Source organism: Spermophilus citellus (genome assembly GCF_964194105.1).
Source record: "Spermophilus citellus genome assembly, chromosome: X".
Taxonomy (NCBI): domain Eukaryota; kingdom Metazoa; phylum Chordata; class Mammalia; order Rodentia; family Sciuridae; genus Spermophilus; species Spermophilus citellus.
In genome coordinates, this window is record NC_138190.1 from 102,266,055 (window position 1) to 102,279,724 (window position 13,670).

The 13,670-nt window shown below is 42.7% G+C and overlaps 1 protein-coding gene across 4 annotated transcripts in view; it reads left to right on the top strand.

Annotated features, from left to right (window-relative positions):
- The window catches only part of PLP1 (proteolipid protein 1), a 104,317-nt gene that overhangs the window by 39,380 nt on the left and 51,267 nt on the right, over nt 1–13,670 (top strand). The window lies entirely within an intron of this gene.

Sequence of the window (13,670 nt, forward strand, 5' to 3'; positions counted from 1 at the left end):
CCTCAAGGTAATAGCTTTAGGTCAGAAAGGAGGGAAGGAGGAGGCTAAAGGGCAGGGGCAATGCTTTTTTTTCACTCTCTGGATGGAGGCACAGTGAATGGATGATAGAGGAACTTCAGAGCCCTTCTATGTAGTCTGCCTGCCTGAGAGTCTGTCTGTCTGCCTGCCTGCCTGCCTGCCTGCCCAATCCCCCTTTATGCTTATAAATTTATTTTCTTTTCCCTGCCTTCCTCCATTAGGCCATCCCTGGGGGGCTTGGGGTCCTCTATGGCTCTCAGAATCCTTCCTCCTTGACAATCCTTCCCTAATGCTGCTCAAGGGAAGGGACAACTGTCCTAGGTAGGGGCAGGACAGAGCAAGGTTGGGACACTGCAGGTTTTGCAAATTTCAGAGGAATCCCAGTGGGGGCAGGGCACAGAGACCTAACTGCCTCTAGCACTGGATGGAGAAGAGGCGAGAGGGTGGGCTTGCCTCCTCCCATGCCTTCTGCACATTTGCTTATTGGCATCTAGGTGCTTCAGCAGCTCCATTTTCTCCTGTCTGACCCTTGCCCAAACTTTCCTGTGCATCATCTAAACAGCTCTGGGACTTCCCCCTCCCAGTGCCTCTTCCTCCCTCCTTTTCTTTTTCTCTCTTTTCCCCTCTCTCACTGAAGTTTTCTTTCATCTGTCCTCTCTCCATTCCAGTCTCCCTCCCTGCTTCTTCTCTGCGTCTCACCTTCTGTGTCTTTCTCTTCTTTCTCTCTCACAATTTGCTCCCTTTCTCTTTTCTCTCTAGCTCCCTTGTACCTTCAGTCTCAGATTCTTTCTTCCTAAATTACATCAGTGAGAATCCAAGACTTTTCAGTGGAAACTCAGCCACCAGGTCTGCTGGGTTTTTTTTTTTTTTGGGGGGGGGGAGGTACTGGGGATTGAACCCAGGGGCACTTAACCACTGAGCCATATCCCCAGCCCCTTTTGTATTTTATTTTGAGACAGGGGGTCTCATTGAGTTGCTTAGGGCCTTGCTAAATTGCTGAGGCTAGCTTTGAACTCTCAATCCTCCTGCCTCAGCCTCCCAAGCCACTGGGATTACAGACATGTACCACTGCATCCTGCAGGTCTGCTGAATTTGAGTATGTATTGGGGAAACGGTCCACGCCACTTTACACGGGTCAGTCCTAATGCTGATTGCAGCCTCCCCAACCTGGTCAGAGAGGAGTTTATGAGGATTGGAAGCTGTTCTCAGGTGGCCCATTGGCTATATAGAAGGATTAATAACAAAATATGCACGCATGGAACTTGTACAGCATCTCTCTTTGCCTGTCTTATTATTAAGGAAGAGGAATTTTGAAACCACAAGTGAAAGGGAAGAAGATAATTTTCAAGAATATATGCTGAAATATTGATGAGTGAGCTGAGCTTTTGGGATTGAAACTGAAAACATTATAAGCCTCAAATAGTGCCAATATGGTTGCAAAGCAAAATGTTAATTATCCTAGAAACATCTTTAGCCACCCTGTTGTCTGCCCACCCTTCCTCCTTGTTTCTCCCAAGTATAACAATTCCACTACATGGCCCTGAACTGAGCCTTACAGAACCTCTCAGAGCAGCGCTCCAGAATGGGGAATGAAGGGGTGGGGGAGACTTGTCTCCTTTGTGTAACTTCCTACCTCTGACAACCCTGATCGATCATTTCACTTCCCCTGCCTCAACAGTTCCCCATTGCTATCAGGCTGCAATCCAAGACTGTGTGATCTGGTTACTCCTCTTCTTGCATTGATGTGTCCAGAGTTGTCCATTTTGTCTTTCTGGTTCTGAGTGTTTTCTTTTTTCTCCCAGAACAGGGGAATCAAACCCAGGGCCTTGCAAATGCTAGACAAGTACTATACCATTAAGCTATATCCCCAGCCTTTTTTCTGTTTTATTTTGAGACAGGGTCTCATTAAATTGCCTAGGCTGGACTTGAACTTATGGTCCTCCTGCCTCAGCCTTCTGAGTGGCTGGGAGTACAGGTATGCACCACCATGCCTGGCCAGTTCTGAGTATTTTCATTTGCTGTTCCCTACAAAGTACTCTTCCTTACACTCTTTCCCTTCTGGACTGAATTTTGTTGTCACTTTGTCAAAGATGATTTCTTGAACTTCCCCCAGTACCCTCAGGTCTGAGTCAGGAGATCCTCCCTTATGTTCCCTCAGGACTCTCATCCTTCTCAGCATGGTCATACTCTACCACACTTTCCCTTACTCGTCTCTCTCCCTCCTATTATATTGAGAGTTCCCTGACAGCAAAGATACATTACCTGCCAAATCCCCAGTATACTATAGCAATTAGGGATCATTTATTAAAAGATGCATCCTGGGCACCCAGGGGTACTTTCTCAAGCTCACTGCCTCTCCATCTCTCGGTGTCAAAGAAGAATGATAAGTTTGACACACAGAGAGAGGGGGCAAGTATGAGCTAATGGTAATAAGGAGAAACAAGGAAGCAGTTTTTATTCTCTTGCCCCTTGGGCCTGTGGCCTCACACTCGGGAGTTCTTGCCTAATGGAAGGCATAGGCTTCTGGTGATGTATTCATTGTCTATAGTGTTGCCTCCCATATGTCCCATGGGATCCCGGAGAGCTGACAGCATGGTGGGGTCAGTTTCCTGGGAGGACATATCCCTTCCTGTGTGAGGCTACAGCAATGAGCACATGATGAAGATGTATAGTTTTCTTAAGATTCTAGAAACAAATTCTTGGTAAAGATGTTGAGGAAATGAGACAAAGAACTGGGTAAACTTCTGCTAGGAGTTGAATAAGCCAGTTCCAAGAATTCCCTGTACCAAAAGGAAGTTACACTCTCTGAAGTTGAATTCAGCATCTTCTGGTGTGTAAAGGGTACAAAGTTGTGTCTATCCTTACCCCATAACCTTTTCCTTCTTGTTACAAACTATGGTGTGTGGTTGCCTTGCTGGTATGAGAAGTGGGTTTGTTGCAGTGCTGAGGTGGTGTGGAAGCTACAATAGTCAACATGTTTTCAGGATGAAATACATTATTTTGTCATGAAAAAAACTACTGAGCTGCTAAAAATGGATTAAGCACATTTTCATAAATCTTTCATTGCAGGAAAGATTCCATCACATTTTAGTCCTATGCAGGAAAAATTGCATTTGCACCCTGCTGACATGCAGTCTTCCTGAACCCTCCATCTGAGGGGCAGCATGTCCATATTGGGATGGGTATTGTTTATAAATTTGGTGACTTCTAGGGCTATATTTTGAGGGTCAAAGCTGGATAATCATTTAGTATAGCTTCCTAAATCCAACTACAATTACTCACATGGTGTGCCACCCCCCCCCCCTCCATTTCTTATCTCATTGAAGTAGAAAGTGGCCTGTGGGGTACTCAGAAGTCAGACTGTATTCCAAATCCAAGGACCCTCCCAGAGCATTTTAGAAGCATTGGGGTAGGAAGTTAGAGGGGGTTTGAAATAAAAGACAGATGCCTTTTTAAAAATCTGCTGACGATGACTGGGGCATTTCAGTTGGATCCCTAAGGAACAAGTCTACATCTTTTTGCTGTGTGTGAATTTTTCTTTTCAGGGTCATTTTCAACTTCCAAGGATGTGACAGTGTACTCCTAAGTGGGAGCTTTTCTACCAATGCTTAGAAACATTGGTGGCAGAGGCTGGAAATAACTTAGCCCTCCAGACTTCAGGAGACAGGCCAAGTGTGTTTGTGGGCAGTAGTGGCTGTGGGGGTTTCAGTTCTAGACTCAACTGGAGCAAGGTTGAACCAAATTGAAGGTATGTTAGACATGTTCAATTTTCTCTTGACTTTTGGAGAATGGTACAAGTCTGACACTTCAAAGATTTAACCTCCTTTTAATGAAAAAAAATATTTTTTTGATACCAGAGATTGAACCCAGGGTCACTTAACCACTGAGCCACATCTCCAGCCTTATTAAAATATTTTATTTAGAGACAGGGTCTCACTGAGTTACTTAGGGCCTTGCTAAGTTGCTGAGGTTGGCTTTGAACTCATGATCCTCCTGCCTCAGCCTCCTGAGCTGCTGGGATTACAGGTTGCACCACTGTGCCCAGCTTAATGAAATATTTAAGTTTTTTTTTTTTTTTTTTTTTTTTTGTGTGTGTGTGTGTGTAGTGCTGGGGATTGAACCCAGGGCCTTGTACTGACTGAGCTATATCCCCAGCCCCTTAAGTATGGGTTTTGTAGACAAAACCTGGGGTGTCTGAATTTGGAGGAGTCTGCTGGAGAGGTTAACCAAGTTCCTTCCCATCTTCAAAGACACATCAGGTATCAGCACCAGCATGGCACCAAGTAATCGAATGGCCCTGCCTTTGTGATGACTTCTCTGTTCAGCATCCAGGACACAACAGAGTGGTAAAGCTCCTGCTAGGGAAGACATATTGACAAACATCCCAGTATGCATCATTTCTCTGTTGATGGACCCTCAGAATCATCACTCATCCAATTAGCCACTTGAGAGCAATTCACTACCCATGCAGAAGAGTTTCATTAAGGTTTCCATAGCACTTACATTGACTCTCCTTGTCTCTTGGCTCTCATAACTCTGCAACCTTCTTGTTAGGGGATGATAGGACCATGTCACACCTCTCCTCAAAGGTAAATTGGGTTATACTTGTGATCATGCACGTGAATATCTTATTTCACTCATTTGGGGGATTGTTCTAATCCATGCTGTGTAAGATGTGTGTCTTTACATAACAAAAACAACAGAACTTGGAGAATGAATAAATATTTACTGTGTGGAATGGGTTTAACTTCCATTAATTTGTGCATACATTCAACAAATATGTATTGAAGGCAAATTATCTGCCATATGTTCTAGGTGACCGAGATACAATAATGAACACAGTAATAATACATACCCTCATGTAGTTTATATTTTAGTGGGTTTGTAATGTAAATCCTTCCCAAAGAAGGCTTCTCTGTGGGTCATCAGCTGCCAGGCCTGAGTGCTTCTCTTAGCATTTGAGTAGATCATTTAGTACATGGCCTAGAAAACAGACTAATTTCCAGCAGGCAGTAATGAGTGTCATATCCATCTATCTCAGAATCTATCTGCTAGTCACATCACACAAGACATCACCTGCCAGACACCCTCCCAAGAAGCTTATCCTGTAATAATCCAACCCTACAGAATACACATGTCTATATCTCATAATTGTCTTTTGTGGTACATACATATTTGTCTTCAACTGCTAATAAGCACCTTCCTCACTAGAAGAATTATGTGACATTAACAGCACTCTTAACTATGGGGCTTCTCTAAGTAGTCTCCAATTATTTAGGATTCTCTCCTTCCTCCTTTCTTTCTACCTTTCTTTTAATCTGTTTTCCTGTCTGTCCATCCTCCTGTATTTTCTTTTTTGCTTTTACCATGGATAAATTTAATGTTTTCTGCAATAAGATCCCGGACACTGAAGTAAGGAAAAGTTTGTTGGATGATTATATAGAATTACACAGAAAACCAAAATTGCATTAATTATGTCAGTAATATAGGTATCATTAAGTCTGCAAATTTTATATGCCAAGAATTGTAAATTTAACATTATGAACAATGCATTATGCCCTCCTATAGGGTTCATCATTTGGGTATCTATACAAGTGTGCATGCAAACACACACATAGAACTCTTTGTTATAACATGAGGGTCATGTCCCTGCTGTTAGCAATTATTTTTCAAGAGTGTGACTATGGCCAAAGAAGTTTGGGTGTGAAGAGCAGTCCTTTTAATTTGTGGCTGTGGCCTCTGCTTGCACTATACTAATGAAGTCCTTCTTGCCAGTCACTTACCCAGAATAATTGGAAATACTAAGTACAGTGCCAAATTAAACTACTTATTTTTGTACAGGGGGGGCATTATTTATTTTGTAAAATTATGCTGCATATGACCCGAAGTGGCAAGTTATAATCAATGACAGGCACTCTTAAAAGGTTACCAGAGATACTCGTCAGACAACAGGCTACTTCAGATCCCAGCAGGTCACACAGATCATTTTTTGCTGCCATCCACTCCTGCACTGTCAGCAACATCATCGTCAAATGCCGAGTGTTGCTTTGAGGACTCTGACTTTTCTTTTCTGCCCATTGTCAGTTTCTTTCTGTAACCTTCACATTGCCTTTCTACCATGCATTACCTCCCACGTGTTCTATAATCCCCTCACTTTCCACAGCGGTGTGCCCACTGCTGAGTCAAAGGCAGGTGCTATTTCACAACTGCAAACCTAGTACAACTAGCCTCAATTATGGTCCAGTTTCAGGAAAGACAAATAGGATGCTGAGGTTTTGACATTTTCAGGCAAACAATAATGCATAGACAGGAAATTTGCTCAGTTGTATCATCTTAAGCAAAAGCACTTGGGGAACCATGTCTTCTCTGTGTATAGAACCAGGTCTATGAAATGATAAAGGAGAAGGATATGGTTTAGAAGGTTCACTGAGTAGGGATAACCATTTTAGCACTGTACAGAGGCACCCAGGAAGAAACTGGAAATGAGAGTAGGGTAGCTTAACTCATTCTCAGCTACTAGAGGGAAAGAATTTGAAGTGGTTTTCTTCTGTTTCCCTCCTTCTTCTCTCCTCCTTCTCTTCCACCTTCTCTTTGATGATTTGGCAGAAAGTTTGCTGGGATCCCACTCATGATAAAGCAGCAACAAACTGCTCTTCCAATCCCTTTGCCCTGAGGGGATTATCTCATCCCTGTACATACTAGAAACAAGACATAGTTATTATGAGAGAGAAGCTTCTGGCATCCAAGGGTAATGTCAGAGGTATGGAAGACTCTTTGTTCCAACTTGGTGGGATACAGAATGATTATTTGATATCTTTCAGAATCTTTACCTTCTAAGTTTAATTTTATCTGCTTTTATGGGCCCTTCTTAGACCATTTTACAGATGTGAAAATGAAGACCCTCAATACCATACATCTGTCTTTTCTCCCTCTCATCTTGTACTTTCACTCTCATCCTACCTCCACTTTCTCAAATATAACTGTATCATGATTACAAGTTGGTGAAAATGGAGGTAGACAAGCAGTAATGATTAAAATGACATTAACAACACTCTTTTTTGTATTTAGAGGCCAAGAAATACTTAGGTGTCTGTCTAATGTCCAATTCCATACTCAGTTTTTGGCCTTTCCATTGTCCTGTACCTACTTAGACCTCTACTAACCAGCATGTTTAGAGTGTCATCTTCTAGAGATGAATTGAAATCTCCTGATGCTCATCAAGGGTGAAGATTAATCTCTTCATTTAAACAAGTGGGATGATAGGAGAAGAATGATTTATTCATTTATTTATCATAGCACTTGATTCTGCTATGTAGCTTCCCTGATCTCAGGAAGAGAGTAGAAAGTGATGAAAGGACAGGTATTCTGCTTTTTTGAGAGTCAAAGGCCAGCCAGGCATGGTGGTGCATGCCTGTAATCCTAGTGGCTTGGGAAGCTGAGGCAGGATTGTGAGTTCAAAGCCAGCTTTAGCAACTTAGCAAGGCCCTAAGCAACTTAGCAAGACCCTGTCTCAAACACTAAAAAGGACTGGGGATGTGACTCAGTGGTTAAGTGACCCTGAGTTCAATCCCTATTACTCCCACCCCAAAATGAATCAAAGCTCACCCTGGACAAATACATTCTCCAACCTGTGTTCCACAGAGGTTGGTCATGATATAGGTCTTTTCCCCAAAGGTCAAACAAGTTGGCCATCAAATTAGGGGACAAAGCCAGGTAGGTTCTAACTGACTGTTCTAGTCAAGTGAAAACAAACTAGATCCTTGAAATTTCCTTAAAATATTATGGAACAAAAAAGGCTATGGAACAGTGGCTAGTTCCATCAATACCACCTTCCAAGACAGTTGTGGTGGCACATTCCTATAATCTTATTGACTCTAGAGGCTGAGATAGGAGGATCACGAGTTCGAGGCCAGCCTCAGTGATTCAGCAAGGCCCTAAGCAACTCAGTGAGACCCTGTCTCAAAAATAAAAAGGGCTGGGGATGTATCTCAGTGGTAAAATACCCCTGGGTTTAATCTCTAGTACAAAAAAAAAAAAAAAAAAACCTCCTTCCAAATCAGACTTTGCTGTGGTTAGTAGTGAAGTTGTCTCCATCCCAGTAAGGAGGTCCTTTCAGCCACCAGATGAATCGTGGATGAAATGAACACACATTTTTTTTCTAAAGGCTTTGATTCTTCTTTGTTCCATAGCCTCCTGCCCCCTGCCACCAATTCTCTTTAATCCTGCTCTGTAGTTTGGCCTACCTCTACCATGAACAGAGATGGTAGGAGCCTTTATTGTCCTCTCAGGTGATTTAAAAGTGCCTTGTGGGTGAGAAATGGGGAGAAAGACTGAAATTTGAGAGGAAAGGCTTGTATAGGACAAAGGAAGAAGAGCTAGCATTACCCATACCCCTCAAAAATCTTATAGAAAATCATCAACATAGAAATAGCTAGATCATAGAGATCAAATAAAAACCTCTCATTATAAAAGCCACAGAAGAGACCAGAAAGGTACAATGAAAGGCTCAACGTGATCTAATGATTTGGTACAGAACTAGGATTAGATCTTAGAAATGTTGGCTCAGAAGCCAACTATTTGCTGCCACACTGTTGTCTGACACCAAAAACCCAAACTGGTCTTCTGCTTTGTGTTCTGTGGCATTTCTCCTATTCCCTCTCCCCACAAGACGTGTGTGCACACCTATACTCTGCTCTGCACCTTGTAGTCATGAGATCTTCTTGGAAGAGCACAGGCACAGGCAATCTTGTCCTCCTGAATCAACACTTTGCAGTAAAGATTTAGCACTAAGGCCAAAGGAGTCCCTTTATATTAAGCCACAAGTCAGCAATTTATGCACATGTAATCTCCTTCTTCCACTGTTTACTCAGTAACTATTCTCCAAAAAACAGAGCCAAAGAAAGAAGGAAGAGGATAAGAGAGGAGAAAGCAAGAAAGAGAAACAGAAATGGCTAGATTTCCTGAGAATTTCCTGGCATTCTCCCCTCTACCCAAACCATTTATTTAAACTCTGTCCTGTGGGACCACCTTCCCTTGCAATCTTGGGCATGTCTTGTCACAATATGATGACAATAATTATCTTGTCTTGGCATCATCTTCCTTTATGCAGAGTCCTCATCAGGATGGAAGATTGGTTTTGGAACCGAGTGTTGTACTTTCTGTAGGGCTGGGTCTCTGATCACAAGAAGTGGAAAGAGAAAGCTGCCCCTTTCCAGGAGGTAAGAAGGCAGATGCTGGGATTGGTTGTAGCTCAGTGGTAGAGTGCTTGCCTAGCATGTATGAGGAATTGGGTTCAATCCTTAGCACCACATAAAAATAAATACATAAAATGAAGGTATTGTGTCCATCTTCAACTAAAAATATTTTTTTAAAAGAAGGTAGATTCTGTAGGCAGCCTCTGCTTTGAGAGAGCCCAACCTGAGAGAGGCACCCTGTACCCAAGATCCATCCCATTTCTGGAAAAGTTCAGCCTGACCCTTTGTCTTGGGTGGAATTTCACATGTAGAAATGATTCTGTCTCTACAAAGTTAACCCTTTTCTGTCAAGCACTGTGTTCAATACTTTCATAGCCATGCTTTTGGTCAACTAGTAAGTATCATTATCCCTAGAAACAAGTAAAAAATGGCAACTAGAGATCCAGCCTCACAGACAGGGCTTTTGGTACCTAATGGTCTCCCCCAAACAATACAGAGGCCTCTAGATAGGCTGAACAGAGCCTTGTGGAAAATATTGGCTAAATATGTGTTAGACGAATGCCTGAAAAAGAGAAAAGATTCACAATGAGGGACACCTGCATTCCCTTACTCACTTTTCTGCTTTATTGTCCCTGTGGACCAGAGCAAGCACGTGTGTGTGTGTGTGTGTGTGTGTGTGTGTGTGTGTGTGTGTGTTGTTCAGGGCCTCTTTATTAACCAGACACACTTTAGAGAATGCCAGTTAAAGGCTTTACCTAGACCCCATTCTTCTCACTTAATGAGAAAGGGAAGGTCTTCTTCCTGAAACTTCTTTTGAAAGTAGTAATAAAGAGCAGGCTTTGATGTTACACTGCCTAGGTTTAAATTCTTGCTCTGCCACTTATTAGCTATGTAACCTTTTACAAGCATCATAACTGGTCTCCATTTCCCCATTTGTTAAGTGAGAAAATAAACAATATCTATGTCATTAGGGTCATCATGAAGATTAAGTGTGATAACAGATATAAAGTTCTAGAGTAGCATCAGGCACATAGTCAGCACTTAACAAAAATTATTATTATTATTATTATTATTATTATTATTATTATTATTATTATTATTTTACCTTGGAGCCCTTCTTTCCCTTTATTTGCTCTGTGGGCTGACATGGTTTTACTGTACTGTGTCTCTCAGCTTTAGAGTAGGGGGAATACCAGAACAGAGGATGGGGACGTTGGAACATACCCAGAACAAAGACCAATGCTTACTAGGCCATTAGAACTACAGCTGATGAAACATCCTGGATGAAGATTTAGCTCTGAGAAAAGGGGTAGTTAGAAATATTGCTCTGGGGGAGAGGGGCAGGAAATTGCAGGAACAGAGAAAAAACAGAGGAGACATAGTGGGGAAAGGAAAAGATGGGGATTCAGGGGAAGAAAAGGTTTGGGAGAGACAGGGAGAGGAAGCTAAATTGCTCCTGGAACATTAAGCACAAATGAGGGGAAATAAAATTAACATCTTTATTGAAAGAGAAACAAGGAAGTAAGAAATATCCTTGTTTGGGGAAATCTCATGTAGAAAGGAGCAGGTGCTGGCGGCCTTTGGAGGCTGGTTGCCATAGTGATGCTATATGTCTTATTTTCTATTACCCTGTGAATCTGTCAGTTGATGGTTTCTTTCTGCTTTAGTTTTTAATACTAGGGCGTAGCCTTTGGTGAAGCATTGGTGTTCTCATCTTAAGTACTTTGGTTTTGCTGTGGGACCTACTGGCTAGTTGTCACAGTTCCATTTTCATGACACCTGTCTAGAAAGAAAAGAAAGACGGAGTGCATGCCAGGGAGCTAGAGGAAGACATTCTGCTCACCTCTTGCCAGATGGATAAGAAGGCAAATTTAGCACCTTGGCCATAGAGAGATTGGAGAGACCTTTAATGACTCCTCCATTTTAAGGTGAATCCAGGTGGGCATTTCTCTAGGAATTTGGGTGATCAATATCCTGATTTGCCCAGGACTGAAGGATTTCCTGGGACACAGAACTTTTTTAAATATATATTTTTTTTTAGTTGTAGATGGACACAATACCTTTATTTACTTATTGATTTATTTTTATGTGATGCTGAGGATCCAACTCAGTGCCTTACACATGCTAGGCAAGCGCTCTACCACTAAGCCACAACCCTAGCCCAATAAAGAACTTTTGATGCTAAAGTTGGGTGGGTACAAAGCAAACCAGCATGGTTGGTCAGCTTAAGAAAAAACACTTAGAAATTTTTCACAGGCCTCTAAACATGGGCCGTGATTTATTAGCTTGGATTTTGCCACTAACTTGCCTTCTTCATCCTGTATCCAAAAGATTCTCCAAATTCCAGCAACTTTAGAATCACTTTCCTGGGGGCCTGGTTAAAATGGAAATTCTTAGACTTAACCCTAACCTGATTATTCATAGTCTCTGGAGGAGGTACAGCCCAGTCATTACCTTTACACAGTCTTCCTAGTGGTGGAAGCTTGTGGTCTGATGGGGAGGGGTTGAAAAAGCCCATAATGTTTGTTACACAAGTGAAAGCCAGCAGGTATCCAGACCTCAGAGACACTGACTCTACCAAGACAAAGGGTTCAGGAATACTCTTGCTCAGGGGCAGGGACACAGCTAGCTGGTGTCTTCTTTCTTTCTCTGGGTGGAGGCTTAAATATCACCTCCTCTTAATTCTTTCCTGGCCTTTTACTTTATCTTATAGGCTCTCACATCCCGTTTCTTGATTCTGTTGTGTTTATCGTAATTTGTAATCTCAAATCCACACGAATGGTTCTTCATGGGTTCCTCTCTGTACTAGTATTTAGACTCCAAGAGATTGAGGCCTAGGTCTATTCATCTCATTGCTGTGCATTTTACAGCATGTAGCAGAGGGTCAAGCACAGGATACATGCCAAATAAATCTTGGTGGATGAATGCATGAATGAAAGAATGGATGGGGAGACACTGGTGCCCATCCCATTCTGGTTGACAATGCTGGTAACAGTACTTCCATGTGGTCTGTCCTGGGAGTGCAGTTTGTAGCAATGACATTGACTTAGTCAGCGGGGCCACCATAAAAATATCACAGACTGGGTACCTAAAAACAACAGAAACCAGTTGTCTACAGTTCTGGAATCTAGAAGTCTGAGACCAGGGTGCCTGTGTTTTTTGGTTCTGGTGAGGTTCCACTTCCTAGCTAGAATATGGTTACCAGTTCACTGTGTACTCACATAGGGACGGGGGAGGGAGGGGGGATATGAGTATAAGCATTCTGGTCTCTTTATGTTCTTATACTGATAATCCCACTGTGTAGGGCCTACTCTCATGACTTCATTTGAACCTAAACATCTCCCAAAGGCCCCATCTGTAATCATATTAGGGGTTAGTTAGCATTTCATCATATGAATTTCACAAACATTCAGTCTGTAACAACTGTTAATGTCTTCAAAGGTGACAAAGCAAGGGACTAAACCCTCTCTCCATAGGTTCCTATCCTAGGCAGAATCTTAAGTCACTCCCAAAATGTACTGTAGTGAAGCCAAGGCAGCCAGACTTTGTGTGAGAAGGAGAGCGCCTGGTTCTTGCTGTCCCTCTTGTCCTGGATTTTCAGCTTCCCTGCCTCTCTGAGGGGGTCCTCGATGTTTGTGTACCCCTATTGCATGCAGAGTCTGGATGAATGGTGGGATCATTATTCTCTATGTCAGTGTGTTTTCAAGGGTGTCTAGGAAATGAGTGGGTCATGTTTACATTTGCATAAACTCCCATGTGATAGGTATTGATCTGTCTGTATTCTGAAAGAGTGACTCAGACAGCCTACAAACCTGAAAAAATAGGATCTTCCCTCTGGAAAGAAAGACCTGAAAGTGCATCAAGTTCTAGAGAATGAGAGACTCGTGAAATGCAAGAAGCCAATGGTTATTGAGTGTTTATTACGGCTGAGCGTTGGTTGCTTTACATACGTTTGTAGCAATTTTTCAAGGTAGCACTATTGTATCCCAGAGCTGAGATGTGAACCCTACAGTCTGTCCCCGGATCCCATACTCTGAATCCCTGCTGCACATAGTACTGTCCACCTATACAGCTGAGGACTCAGAGGAAAGGAAGACCAGCAATGCCCCTGGGTTCACACAGCCCATGAATGTCTGAGCTAGAGCTAGCAATTACATCTCCTCTCCCCGCACCTTGTCCTTCCCACCACATGGCTTACATCTCTCTAGCTACAATAGAGATCACTTGTCCCTGCTTCCAGCCAGAGTCCTAATAGTCAGGCCCAGGTCTCTTGAGTCCCATGATTGCATTTTCTCTGACTGCTCAGCCTCAGAAGGCTCTTAAGACTGGGAAGGCTTGGTGGGAGCAGGCCTTCTGGATTGGAAACAAGCTTTGGAGAAGGATGACAGCCCCGACTAGCACTGGGCTCATCTCATGGCCACAAGCCTCCAGAGGTTCCATTCATCCTCCCGAGGCTCT